Consider the following 22,500-nt stretch of genomic DNA (forward strand, 5'->3'; position numbering starts at 1 on the left):
GGAACCACAAATGTGTTTGTCACAGTAATATATAACCTCACACAGTATGCAATCAGGCATATATACCACGTTTGAAACTGTACAATTTTTGTATACTTTTAATTTATTAAAATGAGATATATTTAACAAATGCTTACATTTACATACAAGTTTTTATAATAATGTGACTGGGATACTAAGTCATTATTACAATATAAAAGCGAAATGTTAACATCTTCCTTGTCAATAACGTGAAAGAACTATGCCTAATGATATTTAAGGAGATAAATGACAAATATAGAAAATGCTATATGTTAGCATGGAGAGAGAGAAGAGAGAGAGAGATGAACATTTAGATCAAAATAAATGGGGAAAAATCATTCAGGGCGAAGATAGAAAACAAGATGGCAAAGAGAAAGAACAAATTGAATTGGGTAACGCGTGCGTGTCAATGCCTGAGAGAGAGAGAGAGAGAGAGAGAGAGAGAGAGAGAGAGAGAGAGAGAGAGAGAGAGAGAGAGGAGGAGGAAGACGACACAAGGTTGACCACAAGGTTTCGGGTTACATACGTTGAAGATAAATAAACATGAGATTCCTAACAGCATATATCAGAGGGCGTGGTCGAAACGAAGGAGACACCTCGCTGGAGCGTAGGGTGAGGCGAAGGAGTCGAGTTGGGTGACTTAAGGGCGCCCGTGAAGGGAGATGTCATACAAATCATCATAGTTATTCGTAGCTAATGATGTACATAATCACTGAACAAAACCTCTCTCTCTCTCTCTCTTTCTCTCTCTCTCTTCTCTCTCTCTCTCTCTCTCTCTCTCTCTCTCAAAGTGTTCTCAGTGGCTAGAAAACTGGTTTGGGTCAGTGGGATACCGTGTTACACGACACTTACTCTCAAATTTCGTTAATCGTTGATGGAGCCTTGAAAAAATGAGCGCGTCATCCTGGAAAAAGTAAACAAAAATGATTGTTAACCATTTCCTTGACCCATCATTTCCCCTCACTGCTTCAACACCTTTCACTCAAAGGTTGTCAACCCATCTAGGAGGCCTCCGGCAGTTTTTACCCCTTGGCATCTTTCTCCTGCCAAGGGCCCCGCAGAGGTAGCTAAGCTGCCCTTGGCTAACTAGAGCCACTGCCGGCATCCGGACACAAAACGTAACAACACGATGCCAGGTGACATCTTTTAGGCGTCTTCCTCCACCCCACCAACATCCAGTACCAAATCTACAGGTGTCGTCTTCCTCGCCATCGGTATCTTTCTTCTTCCCCTCGATACCATATCTCTGTAGGTACGCTCCAACCCCTCCATCATCAGTCCTATGTTTTAAGCACTTTCCTCCTCACCCTCGGTACCGTAACTGTATACACCTCACTTATCTTCATTTCTCCGTTGGGAGAACCCCCCAACACCCACCCATCATTCAAGGTACGATATCAATGGGCATCCCTTATTCTCATTGCAACACGCCGTATCCTTCCCAGAATAATTCAAATCGATCAATACATAAATAAGAAGTCTCTCCCTACCGATGGAATTCCTCGGTGCTATACACTGAAGCTACTGACCATTATCTATAAGCGCTCTATTACCGTTTTAAATAAACAAAGAAGCACGATGACGAGAAGACATCGAGGAAAATAATTAATTCATTTGCAGCTCATCTGCATCACCAACGAGCATCTTCTATCTTCCTGGGGACGATTTTACCTATCATTACTACTAGTGAGATGACCGCCGACGACTTCTGCTACTAAAACGCCAGTCTATTCATTCAACATGAAAAATAAAATCCCCTAAAGAGGCAATTTTCGTTTCAAAACAGCTGAAGTCTCTCTCTCTCTCTCTCTCTCTCTCTCTCTCTCTCTCTCTCACTTAATGATCCTTTCCTCTGCTTTGGCAACTGGATCTAATATCTGAACATCGGAACATTTATGAGTTCGCTTCCCTTCCGGCATATAAGAGGAAAAACATCAAGCACTATCTCTCTCTTGCCCCTTCATTCATTAAGGCAATCTCATTCCCAGGAAGAATAATGTCAGTTTAGCCTAATAATTAAATGAGAGTATTACTGGGAATCACGTCAAAATGGATTTAACACCTTTAACTTTGTATATCAACTTGATCAACAGCTGCACTCGCACAATCTCCGAGGATAAATTAAGTCTACTAAATAAATGCGACTTTTGTACAGGAAGCAGTCAAAATGCACATTATACCTCTGCATCGGCAATAAAAATCACATGTCTAAATTCGATACTTAAAAATACATTACACGGAAAAGAATAGAAGTCATAACCTTGACATTAAACACTAACAAAAAACCTTGAACTCCCCTGAAAACCCAGTTATAAAAAGTCAAATAAGAACTTGAATTCTCTTTCCCATTTGTTGTACTACCAATCTGGTTCTCTTCATCTCAGCCAAAAAATACCTACACACTCGTGAAGTCTACAGACGGAGACTGGTCCAAGAAGATAGCTCTTCGATAATGTCGCTTTGTCCTCCATTATATGTGGAGTTATGACGCCCGTACTATTGTAAAGGGACATTAAGGGCATCACAAAGAATGAAGTATTCTACGGTTCAGACATGAATAATCTTTGTATGGAGAGAGAGAGAGAGAGAGAGAGAGAGAGAGAGAGAGAGAGAGAGAGAGAGAGAGAGAGAGAGAGTATCAACTTCGTATTACATCGTTAAAAAATGCACTTTGGTAACACTGAACTTAATTTTAAAAAATGCAATTTTAACAACACATACAGAAGAGAATTAAAATAGAAAAAGAGAAAATTACCAAAAATATCAATATAAATTTCATTGCTCCATCTGAAATATTTTCTTTTTTAAGTGCAAAGGCTGATGGGGGAGGCAACCTCAAAATCTAGTGTAAACGACAAGAAAAAAAAAATAATAAAAAGAGTATGACTCAACATCGAAGGGGACATAGTAATCATTCTAAGAAGGATAATCTAAATCAGTGAAAAATTCTAAATAACTAAATTTTTCACCGCGTAAAACAACATAAAAAAGGTACAAGAGGCAAAGGAAGCTCAAATTGGGGCAGTGCTGGATCCACCTGGACTACAATAACCTCTCAAAACATTTCTTCTAAGGCCCTTCCCCTTCCCCCTTTGCTCCGAACATCAAACATGAGATAAAATCTGAACAGTAACTATCTTTACGTCTTGGTTTGCATATACTACGTAAATAACTGCGTCTTATGATGTCACAGCACTTCCTATTCTTCTCCAATTAATTATTTAGTCAATGTGAAAAAAAAATTATACACACATACATACATACCATACATACATACACACACACACATATATATATATATATATAGATATTATCTATATATGTATATAAATATAGAATATATTATATATAATATATATATATATATATATATATATATATCTATGTATATAAATATATATATATATATATATATATACATATATATATATATATAAGATATAAATATCTATAATATATACTTATACACACACAAATATACATGCACGTTTGCATAACTCGCTACATACGTTAATGGAGGCACAAATGCTTCAAAAGAAAGACTAAAAGCACTCACTCTTGAACCCCGGCATTCTAGCTGACGAAGTAAGCGCCCTAGCCACTGGAATATATATATGTATGTACGTATGTATAGTGAGCATCCTAGAGAAGTATTCTGAGAATGAGAAGAAAAACTATACTGACACGTGGTGTTTCAACCTTGCAAATTCCTAAGCCACTTACTCTTTACAAATAATTCTTTAAAAATAAGCCAACACTGCCACCTGTTGTGTCAGATTAAAACTTTCATTATCATCTACGTATCACGTGAATATACCTCTTAAAGCGAGAGAGAGAGAGAGAGAGAGAGAGAGAGAGAGAGAGAGAGAGAGAGAGTATTGTGAATGGTGCATACAACTGTTAAAGGACAACATAAAATACACATTGTCTAGTACACAGTGCGCCTAACAGAAAAGGTTTACCGTCTAATGAGGCTAAATAGGTTACATAATTTGTGCTGATTTTTCATAAGTAGAAAGAGCTGGTCTGTCTTGAATAAACCTGTACTGCTACTGAAGTTTTGCTTTCACTATATTGAATACATGTTGTTTCTATTTGATTTCTCAAGATAAAATGACTGTTTCTGAATAAAATCTTGCTTTAGACCACTGAATTGATTGCTATAAAAAAAATTCTGATCATAGCAATACTGTACACATGCTTTGCGATGGGTTTAAACAGTTTTCTCTGACTGTCCAATATAAAATTTATTGCAATCACAAGAAATATTGTACACTACCCCGCTGCGAGTATATAGGGCTGTTTCTCATTAAATCTCTGTCAATGGTATTGCAATAGGAATGCAACAGTTTAATTTCGTTATTAATGGATTGATATGATCGAAAGCTGGCGTTACAGCAAACACAAAAGGCAAAGCTGCAATTTATCCCTTAAAAATATTGCGATTCCCTTCTTTACAAGGAAATCCAGAGATAAAAATAAAACTTGTAGGTTCCATCTAGAATAACGTACATTTTTAAAACGGCAATGCCGAGTCTTAAAAAAGCTCTACATTAAAATAACTTCAAAAAGCAAAAACATATGACGTAGTAAACTGGCACACATACATTACAAAAGGCAGTTACATAGACGCACCATAAATCTGAAACTACAAAAGGGAACAATAAAAGCGAATCATAAATTTGATCTTCTGACAATCCTCGAGTCCTTAAAATAACACGATCCTCCACGGAGCCAAGGAAAATAAGAGATAAAAAAAAAATAAAAACGTCGATGTTGAGAGACAAAAAGCAATCTCACCTGTCTCGTGCACATTAACCATGTCTCTTAGATCAGTCCCAAGACCATGACAGCATCTACGCAACGGGTCGTCATTTGTCTTCCACAATGGGGGTCACAAGAAAGAAAACAGTAGCAACTGTCAAAGGAATACGATGAACGTGGACGAAAAAAAATGAGACAATGGAAAAAAAAGACATTGGGAAAAAAAGGAGACAATGGAAAAACTGAGAGAGACAGAAGTAAAATGTGGGTAAGAAGAATTGAAAATGTGAATTAGGAAATGCATACAGGCTAATAATATTAAAACTGGAAATGAAGGGAAGGTACAAGATTACATACGAGAAATATAAGAATGATAAAAAACGGATAAATGGGAAAAACATAGAATAAGAGATTATAACATATGAAACAGATATACGAAAGAATATTAGGAGAGAGAGAGAGAGAGAGAGAGAGAGAGAGAGAGAGAGAGAGAGAGAGAGGGTGTGCGGCCAAATCTCTTGTAATATACTGAATGATATTCGCTCGAGGGAGACGCCAAAACGTGACCATCTGCTTCTGCCTCTTCCCTTCATGCCCATCGCCCCCACCGGGGTGGGCGGTGCCATCCGTCCCTGCTATCTACCTGGTGCCTGCTGCTGGTGCCATGAGGCACCCACAGGATGGCACGGGCGGTGACAGTGGTGGGTGGATAGCAGGTGGCAGTTTTCGCGTTGCGCCCACATAACACACATGTCATCTACGCACAAAGAGAGAGAGAGAGAGAGAGAGAGAGAGAGAGAGAGAGAGAGAGAGAGAGAGAGGGGGGGGGGGGGGGGTTGAGTTTGAGCGAGAAATTAGCTTTAACGCTTGCTTGGTTAAAAGTGAGGGCTCTCTGTATTTTAGAGGATGTTTTTAACGAGAAATGGTTCCTCTGGGAAGGTTATTTCCGCAATGTGAAGTTCTGTTTATCATCAGTATTTTGGTTCTTATCGCCTCCAGAGAGAAGGTCTTGGAACTGTGTTGGTGAGGAGATAAATGGAAGATGCGCTTGAAAGAGAGGTGTGTGCTAGAAAGCACAGCTTGCGCTCACACCATGTGCTCGATGAAGTCAGAGTAGTAGTGATATTATCGTTACCGATTTTAGTGTCACCACTTAACAAACAAACAAAAATAGCACTAAATTTAACTTCAACTAACCAGCCACCGAAAAAAATTATTAAAACCAACAACTAACAAACGCAACATACAGAAGTAAAATAAAGAACCACGATTGAGTGTTCCACACAAAATTCGAGGGAGACCGATACACGTGTGTCGGCACAAACTGCAAGGACTTGTCTCGAAGCAATCGCAAACCGTGAAACAGCAAAAACAGCAACAGATTCACAAGGCGTAAAACCGCAAGAACAGCATTACGTCTCTCACACCATAAAACGGAACGATTGCAACAGGAGCAGTAATGACAAAATATATCGTGTGTCATTACTTTAGTGTAAATAAATATATATAACGTTTACTTGACGAAATATTTCTTATATAGGGTGATATTTTTTTGAAATAACAGCCTAAACATAGTAATACAATGTCATTGACAATAAAATCTTACCCAACAGATTTGGAATGCCAATTAACTACATTTCGTAATGTTAGTGTCATGTCATTATCAAGGATCATGATAGTAGTCTACGAAATTTAAAAAAATAAAAAAAATATGAAATAATGCTTATTTACGGACATGAATCTATGCCTGACTCTCTCGAATTGGCAAGGCTGCGGTGCTGCCGCCAGCTATTGTTACGGATAGCAGAGAAGTAAGAAGTCTGCGATATCAAAATTAGTTATTCACGATGAGTTATAAATATTATACTGAGGAACTTTACACTATCAAAAGACTTTCCACAAAATATTACAATGACATGACCCTTATATATTTACTAGGATTGTAAACAGAAGAGTGACATACATCAAACAATTAATTATCTTGTGTCACGCAGCATTATGTTATCGTATTCTGTAAGAGGGGAATGAAGTTAAAGTACATGAAATCTGATCACACAAGAGATATTTTCCGATGCCAATCGTCCGTTCTGTAATTTTAAGAAGCCTGGACTCCTGTTACAGTAATTATAAATACATTGGTAAAAAAAATTTGATGTTTACGTTCATATGAAGAATTATATTTTTCTCCTTACTATCATATGACAGTTCTTATAGATACCACAAAAATCCATCATAAATAGAAGAAAGGAGACACCAACAGTGTTTTGCTTTTAATCCTAAACTACTTATGTCGGCGTCTTCATAATCGCCCCCTTGAATATTACACTCATCGCCATTCCAACGGCTCTGAGAAGAGGAGCTTACAATATCTGCTTGTAGGGGGGGGGGGGGGGGGAGGAGGAGGCCCAGGGGAAGAGGGTAACACGAGTCGCTTAATCCTCTCATAAAACGAAACCTGCCGAGGAAGCGCTCGCCAACAATAGATTAATCAAGGCAATTAGTTCTAAAAGCACCCATCAAATGCGATGATGTAATGATTAGACACGAATTATTCAAGATCCTGTTTTCCTCCTACGGGTAAAACCTACTTTTTACGATTAAGTCGTCTTTGTTTGTGATTAAGTATCTTTTTATAGAATCATGACCCAACGCTCTCTCTCTCTCGCTCTCTCTCTCTCTCTAAGACATGTTATTTACCATGATTTGACATCATTTCAAGTGCTATGGATGTGAGCCAATATTGAAAAGTAAAACTACATAATCTGTGGGATTAATCCGTATATATATATATATAGGGCAGTATTTATCAATTGTATTTTTAAAATCCATAAATGAAAGATTTATTTACATGACGATCAATAATAAACACGTTAATGGGAATGAAGCATTTTGACAATAAGAGGCAATGGTCAGACTTTGAACTCGCAATATCACACTGTGCCTTGATAAGAGTTCATGAAAATAAGATCTCCAATTAGTTTCGATATCAGTGAAGAAGAAGAAGAAAAAAAAAAATAAATAAAAAAATGGGGGGGAGGGGGGGGGGGGGGGGGGAAACTCACTGTAACAAACAACCTGCTATACGAGTAAGGAAACTCTTAATCAAGGTAATTCCCTTTACCTTGCTCTTAATTTACCGAAACAACAGAAAGATAAAGGGCAACGGACATAATGAACAAGACACCTGCGGAGCCTCCTAAGCCACTAATGGCAGCAACGGATCTAGGGCCTACCGACGCAAAACTTAATTAGGCAGCTTCTCTCAAGGTCAGATAACGAAATTATCCGAGGGATTACGAGACCCTTAAACGCAGAGCCTGTATATCAAAGGGACTGGCATAATTGATATGGCATTCAGACAAACAAAAGACCCATGAATAAAGACCGAGAGACCGCGGAGAACATTTATGAGATGTAAACGACAAGCGACTATTTTGTTGATGAATTACATCAATACATTGTGACAAAGCGTCTCTCTCTCTCTCTCTCTCTCTCTCTCACACACACACACACACACACACACACACATATATATATATATATATATATATATATATATATATATATATATATATATATATATATATATAAATATATATATACTTATATATATATATATATATATATATATATATATATATATATATAATATTCTAACTCCTGGATCGTGAATGTGTCCACTACGATTCTAAAGGTGATTTGTTAAATTAATAATAATAATAACAACAATAATAATAATAATAATGACGGAAGTAGATGTTGACATTAATAATTAATACTGTGATATAAATCAAGTAAAAAAATCATGATCTTGTAAAAATATACTCTAAATATAAATTTAACAAGTCAAACTCTGCCTACATTTTCTGCAATATTCTGATGGGGACTATTGGCCTCTAATAATGAGGATTATAAATGCGAATGCATCCCTAGGTATAAGCATCTTATCATGACGCTAGAAATGATGGGCACGTCAAACAACGACAGGTAAATAAATGAGAAGTTTCTAAGCCACGATAGCGCGATTTATCATTACCAGGCAAGACAATTTAACCTCACAGATAAGACTGGGGAAATGAGAATTAATTCGCTTACGTTTTCGAATTGAAAAATATCCTATTAGCGATACAATTATTCTAAAATTGAAGACAGTAAAGGTAACAAATGAGCAAGATATGTTCGTTTGTATATCTTTAACCTTTCTCCCTTTGTACACTGTTAAAATTAGGCATTTTGTGTTACATGAATTCATATATGCATGAATAAGTGCGAACCACACCACACACACACACACACACACACACACACACACACATATATATATATATATATATATATATATATATAGTAAGTGTGTATGCATGTATGTATGTATATATATATATATATATATATATATATATATATATATATATATATATATATATGCATGTATGTATACTCATATCTGAAGAAATTTGACAAAAACAAGTAAAATGCTCCATTTTATAAACAGCAAATTAACATACCCTACATGACCCTGCGATAATGCATGATGCATACTCGCTGCAATGAATACAGTTTACAAGAACACGGTCAACATCTAATGAGGTTTCTCTGGCAATCCTCCTGATGTTTATCATCTTCATCATCACTCGAGAGAGAACATGAGCAATGAACATATCGCAGCCAAAACGCGATGGCAGGAGTCACCACCACAGCTTCGATTCCCAGATGCCAAAACAATTATCGGAACAAAAGAAACGAAGAAGGCTCCGTATCTAATCGTCCTTCTTAGGCTTGGTTTTTCACGACAACCTCATTGATATAGCTCACATTACCACTTTTTTTTTCTTTTTCTCGTAAAACCATCCACAATCCCCTACCCAAGACTTAACCCTAACCCCACCTCCCTACCCTTTCTCAACCTAACCCACATTAAGAGACAACCCCCAATAAAGCAAGAAGCGTTTGGTGGGAAACCAAAGGGGGTTAACAAGAGGCTAGGGGGTAACCGTGAGGTTCCTAGCTTCTGTATCCCATCAAAAAAAAAACCCAGGTCTCGAAGATAAATGGGTCAAGATACTAATATAGCCGGTGAAAATGACGTCACACCCTTAAATGTCTAGTAATCGCGTTATCGTACGTCAGTGTTATTTCAATGAACTCTTAAGCAAGTGGTTTTATCTTCATGATGTGTCTAAGATAAGCAACCTGACAAATGACTACTTAATCGGAAATTATACAAAACAAAACAGTTTGATAAATAACTCAACGTCAATCAAAATATCAATTTCTACGTGATTTTATTTTGCTATGTATTGTTTTTTAAACATACTACAAACATTTTTGTTATTTAGAATTGGGAAAATGATTTTACTTCCCAGATAAACTTTCAAAACTGATTCAACTCTTAAACGAGAACTAACTTTCGGATATACCCACCAGGCGCTGATAAAGAAAGCCCTAGTATTGTTTATATTAAAAAAGAATAAAAAAACTCCCACAATAAATATTCAGGAGCTTAAACGCCGACATGATAGACTGTCTTCAAAATGAAGTTTATGACTCAGCCATTTCCCACACTATCTCAAGAAAAAGCTTGAGAGACATTCCAAGGTGAGTTTGTCGTTCGTAAGTATAACAAAACATCATTCTCTTTTCCTTTTTCTCGTATCATCCAAGATTTTTACCGCAAGGGATAATTAATAAAATGCGCTAAGCAAGCTCTCTATTCAAATACTCCCGTCCCTGATTGAAATTCATTCATCATCGAATCTCTCATCGAAAATTTGAGACAAATATTTAATGACATTCTGTCATCTGAACCCTACAGCATACGGTACTTACAAATGAACACTACCTATGCAGGAAACACGAGACATCGGTCTTCCAATAAAGACCTCAGAATCAAATACAGTTTCAAAGTGCAACAATAAGGTCCATCTTTAACTGTGTACTTAATCGATAACGTGGTAACACTAAAATCATGTCCAATACTAGCATGCTTCAACACATTTAACACGATCGTCATCCCACACACATACTATATATATATATATATATATATATATATAATATATATATATTATATATATATATATATATATATATATAGACGTGTGTTGTATATACGTACATACTTTTATATATAAAATGTGTATGAATTTGTGACAATATACACTAAACCACTTCCTATAACATTAAATAAATCACGCGGCGTGGCTAGATTACACAACTGGAATCATGAAATTTCTCGCAACTAACTCAAAACAGAAACAAGCAGGATTATAACGTTGGTCAAAAGGGCCCCTCATCCATGAAAAATGGATCGATATGCTCAGCAAAGAGCAAACACTTATGTAACAATATTACATCTGTTCTGATGCCCTCCATTGTGTCGTAATTGCCCCTTCAAAATCAAATACCGTTGCCCTTTAAAACACAATGCATTTCTCACTCTCACTCTCTCTCTCTCTCTCTCTCTCCCTCTGGTGAGGCGTAATATTTGGAGAAGAAAGATCAATACCGTGGAGGGTAGAGGGGTCCATAAAACACACGCACCCCTCCCAATTTTCACTCAATTCTCATTTCGCTTCCAGAAGAATGATACTAATGGCCTACAATGCACTCATGAAGAACTATAGTACTGTCTCTCTCTCTCTCTCTCTCTCGTAGAAGCATCTAAATCCTTTACATAAAGTTCAGGATGAAAGAGACCGTTTCCTTGGGTGATAAAACCCTATAAATTAGTGAAAATGCAATAAGCCCTAAATCTATCGAACGTACGGGTTTTCAATGCATCGTTACAGTACACAAAGAATTTATCAGACGAGCCAAGAGCCGCATTTACCCGCATCTTTAATGAACGTGATTGTTCTTCATACTAAAATTTGATAAGTATTGCAAATTTCCTGCGGTCATGAGTTCTTGTAAACTCTCTCTCTCTCTCTCTCTATATATATATATCCACCATCTGTCCCTGTATCTGTGGGTGATAATCTCTCCTGAAGGTTTTTACGCACCTTTTCGCGAGTATAATTGGACTGGCTGCGGTTTAATGTTGTCTGGGATGCCTGCACTACACCTAGATCGGACATCGCCACCCCCCACACAAGAAGGAATTATTTCTCACAAGTCTGCAGGAGACGGTTTTGTTAACCTGGTTATAGCTCATGCGTAAGACATTGTCTGACAAAAAAGAAAAAAAAATTTGCCTTCTTTTTTCTCCATCCTACTGGACAGGTCCACCTGTCATACAATATTTAAATGAGATGCTCCTCTTATATTTTCAAGGGGGTTCTATTATGTGGTTCTCGACGAAAAGTCCAGTGAAATAATTCTCGTGTCTTTGTCGAGGCTTAATGTGAAAGTTCTATGAGATGTTTTTCACAAGCTCCATGGGGGTACTGTACGGAAAAAAAAAAAAATCCTATAGGCATTTCTATCGAACTTAGTTTGTCCCACAAAGATTATACGAGGTGTCAAGGTCTTAACATTGTGTTGTATTTGATGGTTCTTATCTCTCTTGACTGCTTCTGTGCATGGCATGTTACTCCAGCGCGCACTTATCAACTCTTGAATTCGTCCTATAATCTCAAACAGGGACCTTAATGAGACTTCTTGTCACCTAAAGCGGTCTCATAAGATTATTCTCCTCCCCATAGATTGAGTCTTGTCACTCACACCTGGTTCTTTGATATGGGGTTTGATCTTAAAATAAAATTAAGATGATCCTTATATTTTGGTGACTGTTACGTACGAAGCTTAATGAAATTCCAACGGACTGGGAAGGTTCCGAACAACGGACATTCTTTTTTCTTACGTTATCGTACAACAATCAGGAGATTTTACGGGCGAAAAATGTCCAGGTTTACTGCAGGTGTGTTTTTTTTTCTTTCTGTCTTTCTTATTTTGGTAGAAATGGTCGGCTTTCTTCTCATGACAAACGTTGCTTATAAACTTTCAGCCAATGGTATTTTTAAAAGAAGTTTTATAAGTTTAGTTGACAATTTCTAGCTGAGTAAACTGCTTCTAAAAGATCAGTTTCCAAGTCACATGCGTCATTCGAGTAAAATAATTATCCATCACTAAGACAACATCATTACATAACACTTTAACTTCTCATTAGATCAGTACAACTGGATTGTGAAAGGAGTTAAATTCTGATAAAGGCTTCATTGGACCTTTCCATCAAGAAAGTAAAAAGCTCGTCCATAAAACTCCAGTTAAAATATTGCCAATGGTAAAAAAATTTATATGCATCTGTGAAATGAAATGTTGTCATGAATATCCATGATAATATTAAAAATATTAATCAATTAAAGCATCCTCCATAAGCAAAGCTACAGTACAACTATTTATAATGAAAGAAAATTCAACAGACAACACGCAGAACAATAAAAACCTGATAAAACAGCCTGGAAATTTATAAAGAATAAAAATACAGCCAACTGAAGTATAATATATATTAAAATATTATGTCTCTACAGGATTTGCCTGTAACTCGAAAAATGTTAATTAATAAAAGGCTGGCAATTAATAAACAAGAGTTAAAACAACCGGATGCAACGAATCTTGGAATAAAAATCTAAACCAATTTCAATATGGCATTCTTTTTGTAATCATCAGAAATCTAATCAAAAATGTTTACCGGCCATTTAACAATACTTTCATATTAGACGGAAGTTTTAGCAACAAACGGATAAGACCCTAACATTTCTGCAGAGCCACCTGTCTGAAGACACAAAAAGGTCAATTCGACTTATTTGAGGCATTCGCTTTAATCCGCAGGTACTTTATAGGCAGTTTTCAAATTTCTGCTTAATACAAATATGAAAAAAAAGCTAAATTGCAAAAATAGTAATGTGCCTTACAAAAATTGTCCGATTTAGGCACTGAATATTGTTTATGATTCTGGTATCTGTTTGTAAGGTTTAATTACAGCAAGTTAGTACTTATTTTATTATTAGTGTTAATAGTAAATGGACGTTTTAACATCACATCAAAATAGGTAATTAAATTTCCTGCAATTGTATGTATATTATATATATATATATATATATATATATATATATATATATATATATATATATATATATATATATTAGTTAGGCTTGAGAAAAACCGTCCGTACAGTTTATTGCACTTTTTTCTAGAGCGAGAGGAAAGATAAAACTTCACGAGTTTCCTAGCCTGACCTTGGCTGGCATTCGTTGGAACCCAAAGTATCTAGCAGACTATTAATTCCACTCAATGAATAAACTACCCGAAAGAGAAAGACTAAAAACATGCCCCAAAATCGATGAGGTTTTCGTCACGTGTTGGTCTCGCGAGTGACAGGACCCTTCGATGATGGAGCCAATGTAAGCATTAAAGAGGTTTCTGAGCCGACGTTCCTAATGAGCCAGGGAGACGTCCCCGCAATATTAAAGTACGAGGGAATGGTGGGGCATCATTAGCAAGGGACTGCGAAGGGGTTTGCCATTAGTTTCCATTTTTACCATCATGAAAGACAGCAACTTCTCCAGATTCTCAGGGAATGCATTAAAATTGAGTAAATATCTGGCGAGGTAATAAATCATCTGAAATTGGATGTCTACGATCGACCATGAGGCAAAGCACATTCCTTACCCTACACAATCTTCCTAAGATGGAAAGGTTAAGACCTCACTTACTCGATGGCAGTTAAATTGCCGAGGTTTACAGCATAAGATCTGACTTTTATGCAGCAGCAGATAAATATTAAAGTTTAAGATTTGACTTATTTACTCGCATCTGCAATTATTTCGTTAAGACTATTAGTATCTTGTCGAAGCCATGTTTAGCGCACGTATACATAAATAAAGTTTTTCTTCCTTATAAATAATAGTTGAATAAATTTAGTAAAACAACTATTTCAACGTCATTACATACTCGAAATTACAAGACCAGGCATTATAAAGTCAATCAAAATGACGAGGAAAGTTGCGTTTTTAATAATACATTGAACAGTTAAATATTAATATGGGACCTTCTTTCAATTACGATAAGGGCCTTTAAATCTAGGTAGAGACAAAATGCATCTAAAACAATAAACCTTCAAACAAGGCCTTTTTTTATATATATCATAAACTGGCGTCACACATAAAAACGGTTAACAGTGCAATAAAATTCAACTTAGAAAAATGAATATATTGGTAATAAAAAAATAATCTGAATGAAGTTTAGAATTAAAATGTTTGACGAACCCAAATACACATTCACTCACTATAATATATTATATTATATATATATATAAATATATATATATATATATATATATATATATATATATACTATATATATATTATATAACATAATATATGTACGTATAATTACATGACCAAGGTAAAACTAGAATAACAACTTTCGTAAATGAACATATATGATACGTAATGAGACTGTTCTTCATAACAAAAGCTACGGTTATACAAACATAAGCAAATAATGAGTGTTAATCATTCATTTTAGAAACACGCCCAAAAATACTAGTTTTTCTGGGTCATCATAAAGCTTCGTTTCTGACTAGCAGACAAGGAAAGTCATAGAAAACCTTTGTAATGTTACATAAATAAACTGTAGGTTTAACAAGAACACTATAAAATATCTATCTAATGTTCAAGTGGCCCATATTTTGATTTATACAGTCAGTTATGAGTCTTTGTTTTAAAAATGGTTCCCTTCCATATGAAAGCTAAAATATACATAAGCAAATACCAGTATAAGATAAGTGAAGCACATTTACATAAAAAAATAACAAGAAACGAGCAAAATTTGGTTCGGTGAAAAAATTCCCGTTCAAAGCGAATCCACAAAATGCACATAAGCGTAGCGACGAGATCTGAGGGTGGTAAGGAACGCATGATAATGGGTTGCACATGGAAAAAAAAGAAAAGAAGAAAAAAAGTATGGTCAGCGGAGGTAGTCAGCACCATCTTCTTCACTGGACATCCCTCCCCGCTACTTCTGTGGGAGAGCTCAACATGATCATCCTGTTGGCATCCTAACACTTCGTTCTTCCCCCGCACAGGCTATTCCCCCACTTGACTTCAAGTCTGGCACTAGCGAACCTCTAATCGCTTTGGCACCCCTGGAGAACACAGCCATGATCCTTGAAACTGTATTTTCATTTATATGACAGAATACTCAACAGGCAACAATACGCGTTGGTATAGTCGAAACAAATATATGGATAACACAAGAACACCTGGCTTATATATTTTCTTGCGGAAGAGAAACTGTGGTTCTAAAATAGACACAAAAATATTCTAAATCTGTATCACAATACAAATAGATGTCTTACAAATAGATAACCGACCGTCTTTTTGCTTAGTGATGGAACAGTACACAAACATGTCTCCTCTACAATAAAACTTTTGGACTTCCAAACACAATACCTGCTATAGACTGAATGAGTGGATTTATATCACCTTCAAAGTTTCCGACCTTGGCTATCATCGTGGCCAACACATTCTTACGGTTCTTCTGCAGGAGCAGAATGCCCCTCAGGGTTAAGGAACAAGCTCCAGATGCCACGCGATATGTACACTTAGCATTCCCGATCGGAGGAGGTGGACCATACCTCCTGGAGGAGCTTAACGAAAACACTGCCGAGTTCTTCCTTGTCATGGGAGCACTAAGGGTATATTATCAATCACTCGATAAATTCGAGATTCGAACTGATACCAGGCAGAAGTCCCCAGGAATCTTTTCTCTCTTTCATACAGGAGGACCACGTCTCTCACTGGGTTAAAGGCCAAAGCGGGACGACGACCAGGCCAACAGAATGGAACCCACGAGACAGCAGTCGTCGTAGCAGCCCCGACAGGAGCACCGCGCCACGACACCTCCACCACCACTGCTCCATCACTACTACTAACAACACATACGTCTCAGAACACTACAGTCAGACTCACTCTCTTTCTCTCTCTCTCTCTCTCTCTCTCGCTCTCCAACCCTCGGACCTCGGTGCTGCTCCCTGGGACCATTCGTTCATTCCTCCCCCAACCTCCCAACCCGCTATCCTCCTGTGCTCTCTCTCTCTCTCTCTCTCTCCAACACCCGTAAGCCGCTGAAATTGTCCCTCTACTCTCTCACCCCATACACATTTTCTCTTTCTCTCGCTCTATCTCTCTCTCTTCTCACTGCCGTGCGCGCGCTATGGGAAGTCGACGACAGTTACGGACACCTTGGATTCAGGACGCAGTCCACACTCCGTCCATTCATCCATCACAGACACCCACTCAAAGGTGGTTTCGATTCAGGCTTCAATTAATTCTTTCTTTTGCCCGCCGCCGTACCATGACCTCCAAACAGGTACGAAATTTTAGGTGTAGGTAAATTTTGGCACCCGACACCGACTTCCCGAGCCCAAAAGCTTGATGATACGGTACCCTCTCCTCCTCCCGGGGACTACGGTCTCTCTCTCTCTCTCTCTCTCTCTCTCTCTCTCTCTCTCTCTCTCAGGAACCCTACCCCACTTCCACGGTCCAAGACCCCCTTCTCCCAACTCCCAGTCAGCTTAACCAACCAGCCCCAACGGACTGGCACTTGTTGAATTTATTTCAGTGAGTTTCGGACGAATACCAGAATCACATACAGCGGTAACGTAACTCCGGAAATAGAGTTCTTTTAATGACATAACTCCTGGACCCCGTACGGAGGCATGACGTAAATCAAATGGCTTCCAACGCACAGTTAGCGCGAATAAAGGACGAGAAGAGAAGGACGAAACTTCTGATCACGAGCTAAGGTGATTTAAAGGACCAGTGACTGAAACGTCTTTTTCCATAATATAACATTACGACTTCGAAGGGGGAGCAAAAGGCCACTCCGACGGGATATGACTTCTGAACACATTCCGAAAGGGGAGGCTGAGAGAGAGAGAGAGAGAGAGAGAGAGAGAGAGAGAGAGAGCATCCATCCATATATCTCACTTTATTACCGATCCCCCCTCCTGCCTCTTGCGCAAATTTCGAACCGATTCTCTGGCTGCTCCCAGCCACTGCTCTTTGTTGCATAAGCCAGAATTCACAAACACAGGTTAATGACCTTGAAACTGAAGCGGGGGAGGTATCCTGTCGCCAATAAATGGGATTGTTTCCAACGGGATGAGTTGTACGTAAATGAAAATATGTACCCCCTTGAATAAAAATAATAGCAAACAGTCACCATTTCCCTGCAACAATAGTAATTACTGCACGTGCATCTTAATCAGGATAACCATTACTGTTCTCAGAAAAAAAAAGGAAAAAGGCTCCGTGGTTACACTGACGCGAAGCAATTTGGCGCGGACATCGCAACCTCTCAGCAATCACCAGCTACTTTTAGCTAAAGACCTGGCGGTCATTGTTGACAAACACCGCAGTATTCCCACACTCTAAGAGATCTACAACCTTTACACAAATATCACATTATTAGACACACACACAAGCATATTCCGCACAAACACACGCAATTGTGTGTACGTATCCCATGAAGGCACACTAATAGTGTGAGACAGTATGCGTTGTGCATGAAAGAAATGCAAGAAATGTTAAGTATAGTTCAAAGTAGGTTAAGGACGTAAGGTTTACATAACACCAAGCGCTCGTGGCAATTGATACAGCAGATGCATGAAAATGGATGAACTGAACAACTCCAAAAATTTAAATTATATATAAATAAGGATACCGTTTACAGAAGGGGTATAGGTTGGTAATTCAACTTAGTTACGTTAAATAAACAAACAACAAATGAATCTAAGAAAAGTAAAAGTTAACCGTACCTCTCTAAGAGAAAACAAAGCAGAAAATGTGACACAAGCCTCGATATGAAAAAGGCTGTTACTGAGAAAGGAATATTCAATATGGGATATCAAAGTTTTTTTAAGAAAAAAAAAATTCCGGGAAAGTTGCTCGCTCTCTAATGTTAGAGTAACACGAATTTTCACATATTCACTTTAGTACAGTGCAAATAATTAAATCTTTCTCCAGATTCCATCAATTCTTCTATTAAGAAAAAATAAACTATTGTTTCATTTGAGGTGAGGTTCCGCTGTTCTCCCCTTTCTTTCACCAAACCTAATATATAAGGGTACTAGGCTCTCTCTCTCTATATATATATATATATATATATATATATATATATATATATATATATATATATATATTTATAAACGTGTTATTGTATATAAATATTTATATACATTTGCATTTATATATATATATATATATATATATATATATATATATATATATCATATATATTCTCACACAAAGCTAAATACAGAACACGGTTCTTTAAGTTTTAAAAAAATTTGACTTCAACATAAAAGCCACACCAAAACAAGAGTGGTTAACCACAATGAAACGGTGCCAACAAAGAAAAACCACTTGAAACGTTTTCAACAAATCTCAAGGAATTTATAAAAGGCAAAGACGAGTTAAATAAGCATATTGACTAAACGCTACTTGTGAACGAATATTCACACGCATTCCCTCCAAGATCTGATTTACCGGAGTCATAATTTTCCAAATATAAATAAAGAGGGAAACATATCCTCAAAGCCCTTCAAGCACCTGCTAAACCAAGGTTAACGTCTGGAATTCTACTCAAAATTCCACACCCATCATAAGGAAATACGAGCTGATACGGAGTTGCCTCACGTCTCAAAGCAGCTCGCATCACCATGCGACGAAAATACGCTTCCGATTTTATAATGTGTTATCTAAATTTAAACATTAAATTCAGTGCGCATGTATTGAAAATATATTAGATTTAATAGAAAAACAGCACACGAGTAAAAGGACACTGAACATGAACGAGAATAATTTCACCAGCCAACGCGTGTGAACGAAAACGACCCACAGGCAAGTGATGTCAAAATCAGAACGTGAGAACTTGACGGTCATATGAAGAAGATGAAAATTTATTGCTCGCATAATGAGTGGTTTATAAGGCCTAATGGATTTTAACACACACACATATAGTATATATATATGTATATATATATATATATACATATATAATATATATATATATATATATATATATATATATATATATATATCCTAAAAATGCATGTTATTTGTAAAATTAAAAGAGAGAGAACAAAACTGTAGAAATTAAAATAGCTTGCAAATAGCACAGATTTAGTTATATATAAAAGAATAGTTCCTATATAACACTGAGTGAGAAGGTAAAAATACTTAAAAGACGAGGGGGACTTACAAGTAGGTATCTTCTCCCTTCTCCCTCTCAAGAGGACCTCGAAAACAACCCCAAACCCCTTGCTACCCCTCTTTTCCCCTCACGATGACTCTTGAGATCCGCAAGACACAAACGTCCTCATTCAATTTCTCTCCCCTGACCATTTTTCATAGGGTTCTGGACAACTCTGAATTAAGGGAAAATGTGAAAACGCCCGCCACACACTTTACGTTTTCCAAACAACAGTAAAACACGTGGGACTACGTGGACAAGGGGAATACCACGAAATAAGAAGACGAAAAGGGCGAGACAGGAGAGATATCGAGTAATAAATAAGAAAAAAAAAAAAAAAAAACCGACCTGAAATGCTGGCATGAACTGCATAAGTGGCGTTGAATTGGGAAGAATCAATGCAAAAATCTTGTGATTCTAAATTCTTCGCCTGAATGGCAGCAAAGGGAAATTGAAGGCTTTATCAGTTCTGCAAGTATTTTACAAAATTTGAATTATGCAAACATGAATTATGCAAACATGCATACAAACGCAAGCTTTCGCACACGCACAAATGCCACATAAACAAACATGCATATATATATATATATATATATATATATATATACATATAAATATATATATAATATATATATGATATATGTAATTTGTGTGTGAAAAATTTAGTTTTCAAATCTGTCATTCGTGTCAATGACAATACATATCTATTTCAAAATACAAAAATAGTGCCACTTATCCACGGTGAATGAGAGGACTTCCAAAAATAACTCCCATTCATAAACACTTAAAAGCAAATAAAACTGTAAAACTCTACATGAAGCACGTATTCGACAGGATAACGATACCCTGGAACACTAAGTAAACATGACTAGAAATGATGACAAGGACTGACAGTGAAATTCGAGAGGTTCAACAAAAAGGACGCACATTACCAAGGTAGAATAACAATACTGTAAAAGGAGAGGAGTTTCGCTAGAGATTTTTAAAAGAAATGAAAAGGAAATCTAATTGCAATAATATTTGTTTCTCACCTTTAATAACGAGTCAGCTTTAAAAAATGCTTTTGCGCTACAAATCTTTTGAAATATTATGGTCTCAGAACTGAATAACGCTCAGGTAAAGTAGTAGAAACTACGTTTTCTTAAAGAAAATAACTGTATGATATAGACTACTTCCGGTTCTGGAATAACAAAGTCGCCTGAGTAATAAAAGTCTTTAAGAAAACAAGAATAATTCTAGGGGGTTCTTCCTATCCCAGACATCGCATGTAAACTATATCGACTACGGGGTCTTTGGTCTTCCGTCTTAATAATCAGCCCTAACATAAATCTACCATAACGAGTCCTTAAAGTTCCATTATACAGTCGAAAGAACAGGCATTTCGCTCACGTGCAGAATGCTACTGGGCGCATACCATGTCCCAGCACCGCCTAGCAACAATATGCAAAGTCAATATGCTATCAGGAAACTGGAAAATGTCTCACTAAATCATGAACATTCTTTAATTCCCACAGCTAAGTTAAGCATAGGGATCTCTTGTTATCATTAGCGACAGAGCATTTTCAATGTCTTTTATCACGAAGCTAGCATACACTTTAGTTGGGTAAATCCAGGTTTCAGTGATCATATGACTGTATCTGTACAACAAATATTAATATACTTACTATTATCATCGGTATGGTTATTACTTTATTTCACCTGGCTAATGTATTTTGTGCTGTTTCCATTACATTTTCACTCTGCATTAGTTTATGAATCTTGGTTGGTACAAAGTATTATTATTATTATTATTATTATTATTATTATTATTATTATTATTATTATTATTATTATTGATTCTGCTTTTATGATCAAGCAATACGTGAGTACACGCTTATGACCACATTAATGCCATGAGATGGGACAAGAAACCATCTTCCACACTTTAATTTTCTTTTTTAATTAACCAAAAGAAAATATTGTTTCAAAGACTTCAGCGCCTGAGTTAACCTCAACAAACTGATCAAAGGTTGACGCGGAAAAATGAAGCACCTAAATTCAAGGTGTTTCTGCGAGCACAAAATAAAAGTAGAAATAGACAGCTGTAAGAAGCCAAGACCAGCTGCTAGCAGCATACCGTTCCATCCAGTCAACACGATTATGAACAAATGACAAGTCAGTGTTGCCAAAAGTGAGGTCTGGAGATTCCTGAAGCACAACACTACAATACTCCGCACGAAAATCCCGACGTTTGAGCAAATCGATTTAAAATCCATAAGGCCCAACATGATGAGTCTTGGAGACCTGCATCAGGGGAAGTTTTACTTAAAAACTACTATTCTTTAAGGAGAAACGTTTTACCAGTAGGTATACGGTAACACTCTAATAAAAGGGTTATTGTGCTCCGTCTCTTAATGAGGTAAGAATTATCTAATCATAATTTTTCACATCAGACAACATGAAAAACGTCGCAGCTACCCCCGCTGCACACAGCAATTACAGGTAGTTAGCAACAACGGTTCACCTCATTAGATG

The 22,500-nt window shown here is 36.9% G+C and overlaps 1 protein-coding gene across 14 annotated transcripts in view; it reads right to left on the bottom strand.

Moving 5' to 3' along the window:
• The window catches only part of LOC135206179 (adenomatous polyposis coli protein-like), a 626,589-nt gene that overhangs the window by 139,250 nt on the left and 464,839 nt on the right, over positions 1 to 22,500 (bottom strand). For 2 of the 14 annotated variants that reach the window (XM_064237477.1, XM_064237474.1), the window contains exon 1: positions 16,263 to 16,277. The exons of 9 other annotated variants lie outside the window; for them this stretch is intronic. The gene's annotated coding sequence lies outside the window, so the exon portion shown is untranslated. Of the gene's footprint in view, positions 1 to 16,262; positions 16,279 to 16,366; positions 16,680 to 22,500 lie in introns of those variants that run through there. 3 more of the 14 variants (XM_064237476.1, XM_064237475.1, XM_064237478.1) reach the window with 3 other exon arrangements.

The sequence above is a fragment of the Macrobrachium nipponense genome, chromosome 29, assembly GCF_015104395.2.
Source record: "Macrobrachium nipponense isolate FS-2020 chromosome 29, ASM1510439v2, whole genome shotgun sequence".
NCBI classification, from domain to species: domain Eukaryota; kingdom Metazoa; phylum Arthropoda; class Malacostraca; order Decapoda; family Palaemonidae; genus Macrobrachium; species Macrobrachium nipponense.